This window comes from Perca fluviatilis, chromosome 14 (assembly GCF_010015445.1).
Source record: "Perca fluviatilis chromosome 14, GENO_Pfluv_1.0, whole genome shotgun sequence".
NCBI lineage: Eukaryota > Metazoa > Chordata > Actinopteri > Perciformes > Percidae > Perca > Perca fluviatilis.
In genome coordinates, this window is record NC_053125.1 from 10,411,311 (window position 1) to 10,430,314 (window position 19,004).

General features: G+C 42.2%; 1 protein-coding gene across 3 annotated transcripts in view; it reads left to right on the forward strand.

The window, feature by feature from the left end:
* kdm6ba (lysine (K)-specific demethylase 6B, a) overlaps positions 1 to 19,004 on the forward strand; it is a 138,390-nt gene that overhangs the window by 65,081 nt on the left and 54,305 nt on the right. The window contains exon 1 of one of the 3 annotated variants that reach the window (XM_039822833.1): positions 8,651 to 8,974. The exons of the other annotated variants lie outside the window; for them this stretch is intronic. The gene's annotated coding sequence lies outside the window, so the exon portion shown is untranslated. Of the gene's footprint in view, positions 1 to 8,650; positions 8,975 to 19,004 lie in introns of those variants that run through there. 3 annotated transcript variants of the gene reach the window in all.

Below are 19,004 nucleotides of genomic sequence, written 5' to 3' on the forward strand. Positions count from 1 at the left end.
GTGTGTGTGTGTACCATACTAGATTATCGATGCATGGCTGGGTTGGTTGGCTACAGCAGACAGTGGAAATGGGTCTGCACTCCCCTGAGGAAGCAAGATATCTCCAATACACACGCACAGCTAACACACACACACACACACACATGCATAGATACAAACACAGGCACAATGTGACTTCATAGAAAAAAGCTCTTATGTGCAGGACTTTAAAGCACACTCTCTCCCTCTCACACCCACACACACACACACACACACACGTGCAATTAGACACACCACACACCTGCTGGGTCTTTAGGGGAAGCCGAGCTCCATTCTGCCTGTATCTGAAGATGAAAGGAGGAGAAGAAGAGTGGAGAGACAGGCAGGAGTTAGAAGAGGAGGGATTAGAGGAGAGGAGGAGGAGGAGGTGGAGGAGGAGAGAGAGGGAGTTGGTCAGAGAAGTAGAGGACAAAGAAGGAGAGCAGATAAAGAGGAAGAGAAGGAGCAGGGATGAAGAGTGATAGCTAACTGCACGCTCCCACTTTTCCTGTCTTCTTTCCTTTGTGAACAGATGGGTGGAGGTATCAGATTGTGATGAAAGCCAAAAAGGGACAGACAGACAAGTACATACATTACATACACCCCAGTAGTCACACATGGCCGCACACACAAATTTTTTTATTATATTTACATATAGCATGATCACAGCATGTGTTTTGTGTATAGTGATCATGAACTAGTCAGGTCAGACAGGTTCTGCAATTTCGTTCCCACAGTGAAGGCACTGTACGCAGTGAAGTTGATGTTTTTCCTGGACAGAGAGACAGGCACAGAGAGAGAGAGAGCGAGAGGGATGGAGAGGCTCCAAGCAGATGATGAATCAGATGAACAGTGGGAAGAAAGAGATAAGACGAGATGAAGAAAAAGGAGGATGAGAAAAAGAGAAAAAAAAGGCATCAAACTTACAAGCCTGTGGGTCTTTGCTTACAGGGGAGGAGGGTAAATGGAGGCATGGTGGAGAATTCAAATGTCTTGGTGTCAGTGAGTTCACCGGCAATCTGTGCTGAATCCATCGCACATCACAACATACACTCCGGCTTGTGCATGATACTGATATAATTTTTGTCATGTGGTGTTACATTTTTAAAGCTACACCAGGGAAGTTTCTGTGTTGGCAACTTCAAATGGCACAGAAAAGGTAACAGTTTGGCATTTAAGCACCTCACCACCTTGACATATTGTAACAAGTAAACTGCACACACTTTTCCCAAACTACACCTGATCCTACTTCTTCTGCATGGTGATTCCTTACCCATGAAACATAATTTCTTCAAGGCAAATGAAACTGATGAAACTGCATGAGTGTTCAGTTTTTTTACAAAAGCACTTCTGTAATGTGGCAAAACAACTTTTTCAAGTAGTGTTGCATTTAAAGGACTGTTGCAGTTTAGGTGAATTAGACTTATTTTGTCAAGATTTCTCCCATAGTGAAGCAAGAAGAAGGATGGAGGATCAAATGTGCACAGTCTGACCTACCACATGTTTCAGGTGTGTTCTTGTGCATGTATAGTTAGCTTCTATGAATCTACACATTGTCAGCTATCTGCTGGGCATGGTGGTCCAGTGTACTGCTAGTATGGACTCTGTGTTCCCAGTCCAACAAGTTTAGTTTGATTTAAGTTTTTTTTCTGGCCAGACTACCCTCTCTCTCAAATCTGGCTATATTTACATCCAGCCACTTTTTACCAGACAGTTTTTTATTTTATTTTGCCTCATGAAGGTGAAAAACAGGACTTGCTGTGTCTCTATGATCCTATCCTGTCCTATTCGTGGTAGCCTACTCATGGACATTGCGCCATAATCACATGCATGTAGTAGGGGGTCCCGCCTTGATAGTACTGCATAGGGGTCCGGTGTTGGCTCGTTATGCCACTGCATATAAGAGATGAGATGACTGACAAAATCAGGAGTAGCCTACGCGCACCACAACAACAAAAAACACTGGTGAATGTGGGCCATAACACATGAGTTGCCTACCTGCCAATGTGGCAGGTAGATTGACAGTGTTATCCGCCAATTGCAAAATTCACCCACATTTGGCGGGTGGTCGGGTGTTAATTGCCCTGCATCCAGCTGTCAATTTAATTTTATGCAAACTTTTGAAATGTTGCAAAACAAGTAAAATGCACATTAGGTGTTTCCCATCACTTAGTTTGAAGGGAATAAAAATAGGCTTCCTTTCAAAACATTCACAAAACAACCTAAAAGAGTCTTTCAACAATGGATCAGTATTGGGTTTTCTTGGACATGAAGTCTTTCAGAACCTCCAACCCATCCCTTCTCCATCTTTACTGCAATAACACTGAACCAATAATGCCTAAAGCAATCCCTATTAAAGCAATAGTTTGACATTTTAGGAAACACACTTAAATGCTTTCTTGCCGAGAGTAAGATTAGAAGATTAATGTTTCTCTGATATGTCCGGTAAATATGGCTACAGCCAGTAGCTGGGTACCTTAGTTTAGCATAAAGACTAGGAACATTTTGGTCGCCGAAAAATGTCTTGTTCAGCGTTCTGCCAACCAAGTAGCCAACTAGCTAGCTAGCTAGCGTTAACTGGTAACTTAAGAGAAAGTCTGCCGATTTGCAACCGGCTCTTTGTAAGTGCACATGTAAATGAACGGCAATTACCCACCAGCAAAACTCTGCTGGATGACTCGCTTCACAAGGGTTGAAAATCTGCGGCTGTTCTTTCGCGTAGCTAAGTCACATCTGGCTCCAAAATACCAAGATGGCGACAGACAAAATGCAAACTCTCGGCTTCAAATCGGCAGTCCACAAACCAATGGGTGACGTCACTGATGCTACATCCATTATTTTTACAGTTTATGATCTTCACACACAAGGATTTTATGGGTAACTACAAGCATACTTCCCAAATCTTAGCAACGTGTTGTGTGGCCCTGGCCGTCAAAAACTCAAATCTGTATAGCAGTTTAAAGTATAAAAGAAAACGGCTATGCAGGTGTCTTGGAGCAACACCCTGTACATTCAGTTTCGTGGAAATTCAGACAGGCACTTTCCATCCTTTGTCTAACACATTTGTATCCACATATACTTATTGGGTAGATGTATTACTGACCAAAAAGTGCTTCAGGTCAGCCTGAGTGACAAGTGTGAGAATTTATCAAATATTCCTCTCTGCAGTCAGCTTCTTAATTCGGATCAAGCTCTCTTTTTTTCTCTCATCTCTCTCTAAGACTTGCTGTAGTGAGGAATCAACAGCAGAAGGGGGGAAGGAGAGGGTATGATATTTGATGAAGGGAGAGAATGAAGGGGGTGGGAGGGGGGGGGGGTGTTGGGAGAGACGGTGCCTAAACCAGTGTTAATTGAACACAGCTGTACTGCGTTAAACATTAATTGGCAATTAATCAGATCACCCCCCCCCCCAGTTTAATATATCTTGAATATATATTTCAAAAGAGAGAGAGAGTGGGGTATAAAGTAAATTATTCACAGTAGCACAAGGAAAGCCTGTTCTCACTCAGCCTCCTTCTCCCTCTCTACTTTTTCTCTCCTCCATCTTCTCCCTCTCCTTCTCTGTGCTCCATTCAGCCCATTAATCTAGTTTTCTGCCTTTATCTTCGCTTCCTTCCCCTCATCCGTCTGTAGTTCATCCAGAGATGGAGAGAGAAGGATTGAAAGAGAGATGTCACAACAAGGAGGAAGTGCCAGAAGGGAAAGTAGGGATTTAGGAGCAAGGAGAGGCCCTGATGCTCCTCCATGAAGGGAATATCAGTGAACAGTGTGACTACATCCACACTTAAAGAAAATTTAAAATTGTATTTTCAAATGTAGCCAGTTAGTGTGGATGTACTTTTAGAACCTGTAAATGCTGCTGAAGTTTATATCTAGCATATGTGGCCACAGGCACTTTGTGTCCTACAGTTGAAGACATACTGTTTGTGTGAAGTAAACCCAGTCTGTCCTGCAGATCCAGTGTGTCTGGCTGTTCTTATATAACAGTACTGATTACAGCAACAAGGGTGACCTGCAGTGCACTCACTGACACACATTCTTTGTCTCGCGCCTTCCCTCGATCTGTCACTATCTCTTCATCCCTGCGCGCACTTGTTTCCTCTCCCCCAAATCTCGGCTATTTCCATCTCGCTCAATTAAACGCTCTCTTAAACACTTTGTTTCTTTCTGTCTCTTTTCTTTATCCGTCGCTGCTCTCTCTCTCTCTCTTTGCTCTCTTTATCGGTGTCACTTGGATGCATCCCAATATTTCCAGCTATTACTCACCCTCTCTCAGCTTCTACCTCTTTTTCACTGTCCTCTCTATCAGTCGCCATCTATCTGCCCTCACCATCTAAGTCTCTCTTTCACTCCCTCTCTCTCCGTCTGGGCTCCAGCTCAAATATTACAAATGCTAGTGCATACTGGCTAGGGGCCAAATCAGCAAGGCGATAAATCAATACAGCGAGAGAATTATGTAACATGCCACCATATTGACTGGCCTTCTCTCCTGAGAAGGCATGTTATATACGCTGATGTGCAGGTTCATACAGAGTACAACTGCTGTCGTCAAACAATTGGCACCTGTTGAAAGTGATAGGGGACTTATTGCCAGATAATGAGAAAACATTTTAGTGTATGTGTGATAAAATGTAATAAGATATTCAACCTGACAGTACTTTGAAATATCAAACGGAAGAAATTGAAAGCAAAGGTTTTACTATTTTTTCAGAAACAAACCGCTTAGTTTAGAAGGAGATGTTTAGGTGGTCTGTGTGTACGCTGGTTCATTTGTTATTGTGCAGTGCTTAATTACAGTACACCCAGAGCCCCAGGCAGTACACTAGAAATGAAACTGGTGTTTAAGCTCTAGTGGTGCAGTTGGTCTGTGTGGAGTACTTAGGAATCTGAATTTAAGCCTCACCTGGAGCAAAGAAGTTGAAGCCTTTGACCTTTCTGTTTGCAGGTTCTCATTGTGGTTGTTAGGGGCATACTTCTTACTGAAGCGCTGGCTTCAGACCGGAGCTGGTCCCAGTGGGTGGAGAGCTCACTGCCTGCTCAGTTAAGCTAGGTTTATGCTTGCTGTAGTGCTCTTAGCTTGAGGCTGCACGAGCCAAAAATTACGTCATCACGTATTTTTTGTAAAGCAAGAAAGCCCTGCAAGTTCTTGACGATGCTTGGTCTTGCACCTCCGTATTTTTGCAATTTGGTGCCAGTTGCTTAAATTAAGAAGTAAACTAATTAATTACTTTTAACTTTTAATATGTCTCAATATTTTAGAAAGATGGCCAATTTGTTTTTTAAATGCTTTAAAAACAAGAGATCTTAACACTTTACATTTGAGTAAATTTTTTTCCCAGCCAAATCATATTGTTTACAGGATATTCAACCTTCATTTCATTATAATACATTTTGTTGTTCCAAATATTTGACTCATTTCATTACAGGGATTGTATTAAGGCGATAAAACATTTCCATAAATTTGATACGAGATATGAGTTTACAGTTAATTGCAATTCCTCCTCAGCATTAGGGAGTTGTATGTTTAGTGTAAAAGTTTCTGTGCGTGCTTATAGTTAACGTACGATCTGTTTAGGCCTGCGCTACGGTGTCTCGTGAGTTTAAACAAGGCTTAAAGTTGGGTTAAATGTTCATCTAAAAACTTGGTAATTAAGGTCTTACTGCTTCTATGCTGAAGCAATAGTTAGCAGATAGCAGATTTTCTAATTTTATAGATTAAAGTCTGAACAGTGCTTCTGCTCCATTAAATCTGTTATCGTGCACCAGTGTTGTTTGCCGATATTTAAATGTTTCAATGATTAATCAAATTAATAATGTAAACTTTCACTGTTGCTTCATTGTTGAACTAACTTGTTGGATGCTGGCCAAGCTCCAGTGATATGGGATGTGCTACCCTGCTCAACCAATGAGTGTTTGTTCCATGGCGGAGGTAATGAGCATCAGGTGGAGAATATGTTTTATCATTGGGTAGTTACACACCAGATGGAAATTAATGACGCACAGCATAAGATACCAACAGCTTCAACAACAGGTTCAAAAATGTATCTATTATACATTTGTGTTCATTCAATCTATGTGCAGAGTTCAAGGATCTTCTGACTCAACCAAGGTAAAACTAATGAGAAGTGGTTATTAGCTGTGATAACTTGCCATCGCAGCTGTTCTCTGATGAAATGTCTTCACTTCAAACAGCAGCTTTAGAACATGCATGATGCTATACAGCAGGAGCTGAAATGAAATTAACCTATTTCGGAGGGCAGATACATTCAGCAATTGGCACAGACTCAATATTCTCTGTTAGCTTTGCATTCTAGTCACGCAGTGTGGAGCTGTGGCTCCTGGTGCCCTGGCTTCTTTATGGAGAGACGGGCGGGGGGGCAGTCTATAGGAGTCAGTGAGTGCAGTAATAGTTACTATATTTCCTCCAGCCTATGGCCTGGTCAGAGAGTGCAGCGGCTCCATGTTGTATTTTCCATACCGTCACCCTCTCTCTCTCTCTCTCTCTCTCTCCTCCCTCCCTCCCTCCTCCCCCTCCCTCCCTCCCTCTCTCTCTCTCTCTCTCTCTCTCTCTCTCTCTCTCTCTCCTGGCTTTTTAACTGTACTTTTTCTCTCCGCTCTGGAATTCCATCTTCCTGTCTGAACGTGAGCTATAGGAAACATCTCCTAATGAAGAAACGTGAGGTGTGTGTGTGTACGTGCGCGCGCACGCGCACAGGCACACTACTTGTTCCACTGTCCCACACTTGAAAGCTCTGTCGAACTCATAATATCTGTGCTCACTGTAAATGCAGTACATTTTGTATCACCACATATAGTAAATGGCAATCAAAAGGTTATTAACATTATATTAGACTTTCTAAATATCACTTTGAATAGTTTTGGTTGTTTGTTCGTTTGTCAGACTTCTCAAGTTGCACATTAAGTGATATTGATCTGGAAAGCTTTTCCTTTCTTCAACAAATGTCAAGTGATTTCCTTGAGCAAACAAACAAGAAATCACACACTGATGGAAGAAGTGCTACACAGTGGAAGAAGGGAAAGAAATCCATAATGCAATGCAAAAAGAACTTTCATTCTCTTAGAGAACAACTTGCATCTTACGTCTGTAGTTCTTATTGGGAAAAAAACAAAACGGGTACGACTGAGCAAGAAACATGAGCAGTCAGACGATCAGACAGATTTCAAACAAACCCCCAGGTCAGCCAAATGTATTTGGAAGAGAAACATTACCTAAATTGTCCATTGTAAACATCCAGTTAACAGACCAACTTCCTGGTTCGACTTTGACCTGCCATACTTGCAGTAGTTGTGCACGTGCACAGTTTTCCTGTGCAATGAGGAAATATTACTGACATTTTGGATGTGCTCACTTTTGGTTTTACCTCCAAATAAAGTGCTTTAGTATTTAATCTGGTTAAACTGTCGGCATGGTTACAACCTGCCTGATCGTCTGACTGACTCAGTCCCATCCCAGCAATTATTAGGGTATATACAAGTTCAAGTTCAAGTTCCACTTTATTTATCCTTAGAAAGGAAATTTGATTTGCAGCAATCGTAGTTGATGTACATGATGGACAAACCTATGAAAATAAGACCCAAGTTGTAATGAAGGTTTAAAATTGACAAAATACACAAAACTGAGTTTACAAAGAGGAAACAGCAGTAAAACAGTCTAATCTAATTAATTGAATTAGAAACAAATTAGATGTAATAAATCCAATCCAAACACTAAACGCATGCTGACAGAAGTCAGTAAATGCAGGAGAAGAGTTACCAAGTCTTCCAGTGGTCATGTTGTACCAGATCTGGATTCTGAACCTAGAAGCCTTTGTTCTCATTGAGCCACATGTTTTTTTTTTTTTTTTTGCTAAACCCTTATCACTGGCTTCACACATCTGGTGGCACGAAGATGTTGGTGCAACAAATTCACATCTGCGCGGCAACACACTGCAGAGTTTTAGAACCCTGATCGAAGGTTAGCTGCAATCTGTGTGTATCTGTTCAGTGTGTGAACTGTAGGTCAAAGCACGTCTCCATCAGGCTTGCATCACGCTAATGAAGAAGAGAAATTGAGGTAGAGAGTGAACACAGAGGCTCCTTCTGCTCTCCAATCCCATCTGTTTGACACACAGAGGTAGGGAGGGGAAGGATGGAGAGAGAGAGAGAGAGAGAGGGTGGAGAGAGGGAGGGGTGGTAGACGAATGAGAACGAGGCCAGATCAGGCTGAGGGAGGTGGAAAGGGGGGAGGTGCTGTTTAGAGAAAGGCAGGGAGTGAAAAAAAAATCAGAGGGAGGTAGGCTGGGGGGTTGGGCTCTGAGCCTGTGTATGTGTATGTGAGAGAGGAAGAGAGAAAGCAGCAAGCGAATGCGTGTTGTGTATTTCTGTGTGTGTTTGTGCGTGTGTGCACTCGCTCTGTTCCTTTCCTTTCTTTGTTTGACTACTGAGTGGGAAAAAGCAAGACAGAATATAGAGAGATAGAGGGTGAGGAAGAGAAACACAGACAAAGGGGGGGAAGAAGAGGATCTAAAACGAGAGTCACTTTTATTTTATATAGAGGGAGAGAAGAAGAAAGACAAAGGATTTCTGTTTTGGTTTGTTTTTTTTCCTTCAGTTTTTTCCTTGCATGCTGTAGAATAAGAAAAAAAATGTATAACAACAACAACAGCAGCTCTGCATGCTTTTGACAACAGTGTCATATTCAGGAGCAGTGAGTGTTTTGTGTGCTGGCTGGGTACGTATGTGTGTGTGCTGAGGAGGTGGGGGGAGGCAGCCTGTGCAATTTAAAGGGAAAATACAAGGCACACACAAAGCTGGGAGCGCAGGCAGGCAGCAGGAAAGGAGAGGTAGTAGGAATCTGCTGAGCTGGCTGACGCTGTAACTAACAAACCTCTTTGGGATTTTACTCCACCAAGCCGACCCTGCGTCTCCCTCTGAGCACAACCTCAGCCTGGCCACGGTAAGACAAGCTTCCTATCCACAAGCTCTCAGCTGTTTCACCGCTACCGCTCTGCAGACAAAAGCAGCAGAAAGTTGCTGTGTGTGTGCAGATGGAGAGAAGCTAAGCTAAAGGCTGAAGCTAAGGCTAAAAGGCGTGTGGAATGCAGCACAAAGGGAGCTTGTGTGCTCCAGCTGGGGCTTTATATGTGTGTCTTTGTGGATGGGCTTGAATGTTTATGTCACAGGGCTTCCCAAACTTTTGCATGTGAAGAATGCCCCAAAATAGACAAGCACTGGCCCACAGAGCCCCTTTTTGGTAAAATATTTTTCTTGTCCTGGCTGATTGTGTACTGAGTTTGAGAGAGTGAAAGGTCCTATTAGATTAGTTATTAAATAGTGTCTGCTAGTGCTTTACATAAAAGCAAATTAAGACAATTACTGTGAAACAAAAGGAAATCCTATTGAGAAGTGTGCTGAAAGTCACAACATGTTAGTTTAAAAATCAGTGGTTCATGTCAGAGCCGGGTGATTTAAATACCCTCTGACGGCTCCGCAGCCAGCTGGCTCACCGGTGCGGAAAACAAAATACAAAAGTAGTCAATTTTTACTTCTCTATCTCTTTGTCTCCTTTTTTTCATCATGTTTCACTCCTTTGCCATCTTCTTCTTTTCTGTTTCTTTCATCTTCTCTCCTCACTCGTGCTGATTTAAATGCCAGTTTGCACAAAAGGTCTCTCTTTCTTTCTCCTCCTCGTCTCCCTTTTCTCTCCTTTTCATTTTACCACTAGTATCTCTCCCGACTTTATCTTTCATCGTGAACTAGGCAGGTGACTGTATTGAACATGGGTCTTGTGACTTTGCTGCCTAAGCATTAATCAGTGAATGCCTATCTCTTCTCCACACACACACACACACACACACACACACACACACACACACACACACAGATGCCGGCTCCCATTAGCTTCTCACACATAGTTAAACACACACAGCTCAGTATGCAGTGTGGGTTTATCCCGTCCAGTGTGTTGTAGTCTGGGGGCTTTCAGCTTGTTCTTGTCAGTAGTCTGGTCTGCAGTCAGCACCCGTTTTGTAAGTGTGTGTGTGTGTGTGTGTGTGTTAGGGCTGGGCGATAGGGGGTAAATCAGATAACACGATTTTCTTGACCAAATACCTCAATAAAATAATCATCTGTAATGTGGATATAATGACTAAGTGGGGAAAAGGCAAATAATAGAAAGGCTAGAACAGTCTGGTAAGTTAAGAAAAGTACATCACTTTACTGTAATGCAGCTTTTAAAACCAGTAAAAGACACCACTTATGTCATATCACAATATTACGATATCCAAAATCTAAGACGATATCTAATCTCATATCACGATATCGATATATATCGATAAATTGCCCAGCTCTAGTGTGTGTCCTTGTGTCCTCCCTACGCGATGGTGTGAGAAACACAACACTTGTGCCAGCTTCTGCCTGGGCGTGTGTGTGTGTGTGTGTGTGTGTGTGTGTGTGTGTGTGTGTCTGTGTGTGTCTGTGTGTTTGTGTGTGTCTGTGTGTGTCTGTGTGTTTGTGTGTGTCTGTGTCCGTGTCCGTCCTAATTAAATCCGTGCTCCCCGTGTTTAATCCAATACAAATATTTCTAGAATAAAAGCCTCATTAGAAAGACATACCACACATACTACTGTAAACTGACCCCTACAGTACTCCACACACACACACGTGAGAGCCCGGTTGCACATGCGCACACACTTTCACACACAAGGCAAAATCACGGTTACTATTACATTTGCCGCCCCCACCCTTCCTGTTCCCCACAGGGAATTTTCTCCTTTCTCTCTTTTCATTAGTTCATTACCAGCGGAAGTAGAGCATCCTCTACTCTCTGACATTTCTCTTTACTTTTTTCTTTCTTTTTTTTTATAACTCCACCACTTCCTGTCCAACTGCGATTATCCAATATCCAATGGCGTGCCAGGCGCGGTTCAGCCAGGGTCGCCTGCTGTGGGCTGGAATACATCATAGCTGCTTGCTCACTACCTCAGTCTTGCCCGATAAGGATATACTGTACACAGGACACAGCCAGCGCTAATGCTGTGCTAATCTGTTTATACTGTGCTGCTGGTTCATATACTAAATACAGAGAACGGTGTATTACAGGAGAATATGATATGGCATGATATATTACATTGTGGTATGGCAGAATAGATTATGCTAGAATGGATTACTTTTTTAAAGAGTTCTGTATATTTGATCAAATGGAGTAACTAATTGTTTAAACTGTGCTGTACAGTTAAATAGACAGTCAAATATGATCTGATAAATGAAGATATTAAATGATTTAGAATGGACTAATTGTGTTATAGAAGGGGAAATCATCTCTAATAAATTTGGAGTGTGTGTGTGTGTGTGTGTGTGTGTGTGTGTGTGTGTGTGTGTGTGTGTGTGTGTGTGTGTGTGTGTGTGTGTGTGTGTGTGTGTGTGTGTGTGTGTGTGTGTGTGTGTGTGTGTGTGAGTGCGTGTGCGTGCGCCTGAAATATCTCATGGACCGTTCATCCAATCTACTTTACATTTGGTTTCTTGGGTACCCAATGACCTTGGGGTTTGAAATTTGGAAAAGTTTGGACAGCGTTGGATATTTGATATTAATTAACTGTGAATATAACTAAACGGCCGCACAATAAAGATAATTTATTATTTGGGGCATTTTAGGCCTTTATTTCCACAGGACAGATGAAGACATGAAAGGGGAGAGAGAAGGGGAATGACATGCAGCAAAGGGCCGCAGGTCTGAGTCAAACCCGCGGCCGCTACATCGAGGAGTAAACCTCTATATATGTGCGCCTGCTCTACCAACTGAGCTAAGCCAGCTGCACAATAAAGGTTGAGGAATAAAGGTTGAGAAAAAAAACGTTGCCATAATGCTGGCTCTTTTGTGTCTACCCTTCACAATAAAGGTCCAGCTTAAATTCACTCAGTATTTCATTCAAGAGGAAACTCAATAAAATATTTGCAGACACTAGATCGTATAAACACTATAGATAAACTATATATCGCATTAAGTTGCTGTGAACTGTAAATTCACCACTTCTTCCTTTTCACCCTCTATGCTCACTGGTTGTTTAAGTGTGCTGCTAACTTATAACCCTAATAACATTACTATCTGCAAAATCCCCAAAAAATCCATACTTCAGCGTTAACCATCAAGCCACTAAGCCTTTTTGGAAATGAACACCTCTGCTAAAGTGTTAAATTCGTTAACGATATATGACGAGCATGGCACACCACCATCAGTCCATGAGGCAAATGTCTGTGATTACTCCACATTTTAATTGTGATATTTTGTAAGTAAATTATGAATCTGCAACATTCTCTGTCAGGTGAATTAGTACAATATGTTTTTCTCTAAAGTAGGAGCACACAGTCAGTAGTAGGCTACAGAGTGTGGCTGCATATTAAGTGCTTTGAGGTCCTTCTGCAAGTAATTTTTGGGTAAAATGGTTCTGGAGAGAGCTACAAGCAGCAATACCACAGACCAAGCAGTGGCCCTTTCCAAACATTTTAAACGGCACTGTACTAGTATTCTTTAATGAGCAGTTGTATGGCAAGTTGAACAATGTTTGGCATACAAGAGAACAGTATATGGTATATAGTAGAATTGAAGTTTTTATTTCCGTGTCTTGCCAACATTTGATATTATTGTGTTTAATACATAAAGAACTTTATACTTTCAAAAGAAATAATGTTTATGTGGAAATGTTTAAAACTCATGCCATCTCTCAGGCTTTCTCCAGGTAACAGCCTACCTTACTAAACAACCTTCCTTTCTTCTCAGTAAAAAGGACATGAGAAAACAACACATACAACAAAAACCCAAAATATACTGGTAGATACAATAAGATGCAGCATAAGTTATATAGTATAATAGCATACAGTATATAATATGGCAAGACAGATTCTAGTACTTTCTATTATGGCTGTTTTTTGTTTTTTTTTCTCTGTAGGCTACAGTTTTGCATAGTCATTAGTTGGGGGGAGGGGTGGGAGGGGGCCCAGCTGTGAGTGAACGTGTGTGTTTTGCAGATGCAGATAAAATATGGGGATTTGGCCTGTGATAACAGTTGATTCTGGAGCTGTCTGTGTAGCAACAAGCCATTTCCTGCACTGAGAGCCATTAGGACGCCACCCAAACCTCCCACCCCCGTCTATCACCCACGGTGTTCCTGTGTTCCTGTGTTCCTCTGCAGATGTGCACATACACACAAACACACAGAGGGGCATGGGGGTAGGGGGGAGAATGTTTTTGTGATTGAATTTGTGTGTGTGCATTTGTGCTGCTTTCCTCTTTACCCCTCCTCAGCCCCGGGGCACTCCCCCCACAGCTAAAGGAGGGAGTTTGTGCATTCATTGCAATGGAGGCTGAGATGGCTGCGGGGAGGAGGAGGGTGAGGTTGATTGAGTGTGCTGCCTGAAGAAGAAAAAGGGAGACAGAAAGAAGTGAGAGGGGGAAGGGTGGGCTGCCTTGTGTTTAAAACGGGAAAAGGGGGAGGAGAAGGAGAGGAGTAGACAGGCAAGAAAGGAGGTGAGGGGGTGGAGGTGAGGGGAGGCTGGCTGGCTGGCTGGCGCCGTGGCTGGGTTGTGTCTGTGGATAGAGGGGAGCTGGGCTAATAACTGCTTGTGTTCAAGCAATAATTAGAGACCCATTCATGTAAATAAATACATATTTGTTGCTATGATTGATAGAATGTTTTTTTTATATATATATATATATATATATATATATATATATATATATAGTACAGGCCAAAAGTTTGAACACACCTTCTCATTCTATGCATTTCTATTTACATTGTAGATTCTCACTGAAGGCATCAAAACTATGAATGAACACATATGGAATTATGTACTTAACAAAAAAGTGTGAAATAACTGAAAACATGTCTTATATTTTAGATTCCTCAAAGTAGCCACCCTTTGCTTTTTTGATAGCGCTGCAAACCCTTGGTGTTCTCTCAATGAGCTTCATGAGGTAGTCACCTCAAATGGTTTTCACTTCACATGTGTGCCTTGTCAGGGTTAATTAGTGGAATTTTTTCCCTTATTAATGGGGTTGGGACCATCAGTTGTGTTGTGCAGAAGTCAGGTTGATACACAGCCGACAGCCCTATTGGACAACTGTTAGAATTCATATTATGGCAAGAACCAATCCGCTAAGTAAAGAGAAACGAGTGGCCATCATTACTTTAACAAATGAAGATCAGTCAGTCCGGAAAATTGCGAAAACTTTGAATGTGTCCCCAAGTGCAGTTGCAAAAACCATCAAGCGCTACAAAGAAACTGGCTCACATGAGGACCGCCCCAGGAAAGGAAGACCAAGAGTCACCTCTGCTGCTGAGGATAAGTTCATCTGAGTCACCAGCCTCAGAAATCGCAAGTTAACAGCAGCTCAGATTAGAGACCAGATGAATGGCACACAGAGTTCTAGCAGCAGACGCATCTCTAGAACAACTGTTAAGAGGAGACTGCGCGAATCAGGCCTTCATGGTCAAGTAGCTGCTAGGAAACCACTGCTAAGGAGAGGCAACAAGCAGAAGAGATTTGTTTGGGCCAAGAAACACAAGGAATGGACATTTGACCAGTGGAAATCCGTGCTTTGGCATGAGTCCAAATTTGAGATCTTTGGTTCCAACCACCGTGTCTTTGTGCGACGCAGAAAAGGTGAACGGATGGATTCTACATGCCTGGTTCCCACCGTGAAGCATGGAGGAGGAGGTGTGATGGTGTGGGGGTGCTTTGCTGGTGACACTGTTGGGGATTTATTCAAAATTGAAGGCATACTGAACCAGCATGGCTACCACAGCTTCCTGCAGCGACATGCCATCCCATCCGGTTTGCGTTTAGTTGGACCATCATTTATTTTTCAACAGGACAATGACCCCAAACACACCTCCAGGCTGTGTAAGGGCTATTTGACCAAGAAGGAGAGTGATGGAGTGCTGCGCCAGATGACCTGGCCTCCACAGTCACCGGACCTGAACCCAATCGAGATGGTTTGGGGCGAGCTGGACCGCAGAGTGAACGCAAAAGGGCCAAGAAGTGCTAAGCATCTCTGGGAACTCCTTCAAGACTGTTGGAAAACCATTTCAGGTGACTGAAATGGTTTTCCAAGATGCCAAGAGTATGTAAAGCAGTAATCGGAGCAAAGGGTGGCTACTTTGAAGAAACTAGAATATAAGACATGTTTTCAGTTATTTCACACTTTTTTGTTAAGTACATAATTCCACATTTGTTCATTCATAGTTTTGATGCCTTCAGTGAGAATCTACAATGTAAATAGAAATGCATAGAATGAGAAGGTGTGTCCAAACTTTTGGCCTGTACTGTGTGTGTGTGTGTGTGTGTGTGTGTGTGTGTGTGTGTGTGTGTGTGTGTGTATATATATATATATATATATATATATATATATCTTAACTTTGGTAACAACCTTTGCTGATATGTGCTCATTGATTTTATGTTTATCTATATTTTTTTCATCTCCGAGTGTTTTTCCTCTTGTGAAGGTAATGCTGATGTTCCCACTAGTTTCAACAAAGTCCTCTACAATCTTTGGAATGTGTTTGAAGCAAATATTGTTTATAGGTAGTGGGTGGTACCAGCTGGCCTTGTTTTATCTCAAAAGATTTCCAAGGTGCAATGTGGCATATTAAATACTGCACATTGGTGCAAGTGCTTAAAGTATTCTCCTTACACAAGTGTAAGCTGTTCAGGGCATACTTGCCAGAATTTGTGCAAAAAGTTACTCTGTTGTTAAGCATGTATTTCTGCCACACACACACACACACACGCACACACACACAAGAACAGACAGTAGTACAGTAGTTGCATTTAATTCTGTGGCTAAATGTTCTGGTCTGAGGCTTTTTCTATGAGGCTTTTTTTTATGACTACACTAGTTTTATATTCATAAGCACAGATCGTTAAGGCACAGAGGGATAAGGCTTAGGTGGTTAATTCTATTATGCAGTGTCAAAGGGCTCAGGCAGATTAGCTTTGGCCTTGGAGCTAATATCCACCATTGAAACTAGCCTGTGTAGGTAGCTGTATATGATTAGCAGAGAGTAAAGGCTGTTTTATGCTTCTGCGTCGAATCGATGGCGTACCCCGGCAGACCCCTCTGCGTCTACGCCGGACTCTATGCCGTAGCCTGACGTGCACCTCTCGAAAAATGTAACTATATGTCGCTCGACCGTGGCTTTGTAGCGTTGCATTTCCCCTGACTCATTTCCTGGTTCTCCTTCTCCATAAACAACATGAAATCAAGGAGAAGGTTAACTTTTCCTGCTAAAGATTTCCCACCTTGGTCAGAAAACACAGGGGAGACACTTTGTTTCTCTCACTATGACTCTAGAGTCGGTACTTGAGACAGAGAGGCTAGGCAGTCTGGTGGAAGGTCAAACCTACGTCCCAAGTTTGTCTGGACCTGAGCTGCAGTCAGAGAGATGCACAAGAGAAAAGATAAAGGGCTGGAGATGAAGAGATATATGGGAGATTGAGAGAAAAATATCCATGCTGAGACATTTTTAATGCACACACACACACACCCATACAGAGGGCCATTGGCAGATGTAGTATGCTGAGCATGCACATGGGGTCTTTGTGTGATGGAGACAAGCTGAGGTTTGTTGATTTAAGGTAATGGCTTCCAGTTGTCAGTCAGGAGAGGGCTGTGTCACAACTACTGGGGATAGACAGGGGATTGGCAGGCTGAGTGAAGACAAAATCTATCACACACACACCTGAACACACAGAGATTGTGTGACTGTTCTATGGGTTTCTTGTGGCCTCTGTAACAAGGAGCTTTTTGAGGTGTGTGTGAGTCCTCGCTGCATGGCTGATTTTTATCACTTCTTGGCAAAGGTCAACGGTGGTGCAGTGTGGATATAGCGTCTCTTGCATCATGTTTGTCAAGGGTTGTGGATTGTTAAAGTTTGCTAGCTCTGTAAAGGCTCTTATATACTAGACGCAGCCCAGCTGGTGCTTCCAAATGTGACATCATGAGATCGCTGTGACTATTTATACCCTCGCTGGTGCTCGCGACACTAGTTGAAGTCTTCTCTTGAACAGCGGTGGCGCTAATGAGGAAAGGCTACCGACGTTGATATTTCTACGGACTAGAAGAAGAAGAAGAAAAAGGTAAACAACTGAAGCTGAAGAACTGGCAGCAGCATTGATGTCAATCGATGTCAAAACGATTTGATTCAATGACCTACTTCGTCAGATCAAGCCTTTCATTCACCATAAAAGAACTAATCTTAACCCAGTAAGTTTACCAGAGAGACTTGCAGTCACTCTGAGAGTCCTGGCATCCGGTTACCCTCAAGCTCGTTCATGCTTCCGGTTTCCTCTTTGTCGTGGTGCACGACCTTGGCTCGCGCGCTATAAATCCGCGCCACCTTGGATGCGTCTAGTATAATTCACGTCTAATGAAGGATGCAGAAGCCTTTATATCTTATAATTCAAGAGGAGGGAATGAGGAAGAGAAGAAGAAGAAATGTTGAGGTCGGTCAAACACTAGAGATTGAGTTTGAGAATTGAAACCTGTCAGGTATTTGATTGTGCGTGACTTTTACTAGAGTCTTTATTTCCCTGAAAATGATGCATGAATATTCCTAAGATAAAGGAATGTGTTGTTACTTGTATTCATTATTAGCTGCTTGTAATGATATCTGCATAGAAGCTTATGCTACTGCTGCACTCTGGTTAGGAGCAGCTACTAAATGTCTAAAATGTATAGTATATGAAGTATAATATAAGTGCACAAACACAGATCCACATAAACACACACAAACGCATGACGATTGGCCCATGCCCTGTGTTTTTACTGCACTCTGTAATTGTGCACATAACAAATATGCAGGCTCTTTAATGTTTCTGCTCCAATGCTGTTCTCCTTTTCGTTTTCTCTGTATTTGTTTATTTCTGGTGTTTCTCATGCCCAGCTTCTCATTGTTTGTGCATGTGAAGTTGTTTTCATTACTTTTGTCTGCATCTGTGTTTGTGTGTGAAGCTGAGTGTATGTGCTTGGAACTACCTTCAAAAGTAGATGCAGGTTATGTTTTGCACTTGAGTGTTTATGCCTGGGAATCTTTGTGAATGACAAGGTGAGTCTCTTTCATAACCTCTGTCAGGGAGCTGGGTTTGCTCCCAGGTATGTGTTTGGCTTCTGTTGTTAATGATGCAAGACTTAAACGTAGTGTTCAGTCCCGCCTGGTCTCACAGGTCTCACTGGATTTACTTGCTTCAGAAATAGGTGTACAGTAAGAGTAAATTTCTAACCCCCGAGGTTCAATCTATTCAAGCAGCATTCAGCAGAAGCCTAGCAACATGGGAAAACAGCAATACACACCAGTTAAACTCTACATCTGACTGCATTGATCAGTTTAGTACACATCTGTGGATGTTTATTACAGACACATAAAAAAACACACACACACTGGCTATGAAATGTGAGTGACCCCACAGTGACCTCAATCGATCCATCTGATTGACTTATGGTCATGCATTAACCTGATTATGTTTCTAAGTAGGTGGAGAAAAAGAGAAGGTGTGTGTGTGTGTGTGTGTGTGTGTGTGTGTGTGTGTGTGTGTGTGTGTGTGTGTGTGTGTGTGTGTGTGTGTGTGTGTGTGTGTGTGTGTGTGTGTGTGTGTTAGGGCTGCACGATATGAGGGAAATATGCGATAACATTGTTGAATATTGCAAAAACGATATAACTTGCAATAAATAAACACATGTTAGTGTTCTCAGTTCTGCTGCTTTCAGTATTCTGCTAAAATACAAGAAAGTGCTTGTTATATGTATAATATAAAACAAATACAAGGAAATCATTTCCAACTTGCTTTTACTGAAAAAACAATTAACATTGAATCAACATAAAAGGCAGCACTAAAAAAAGATTGAAATAAAGTGCAGTATTCTGCTGATATTTTCTTTCAAATAACACATCTCTGAGTTTCGCGATATATTGCAGCCTTTCGCGATATGTATA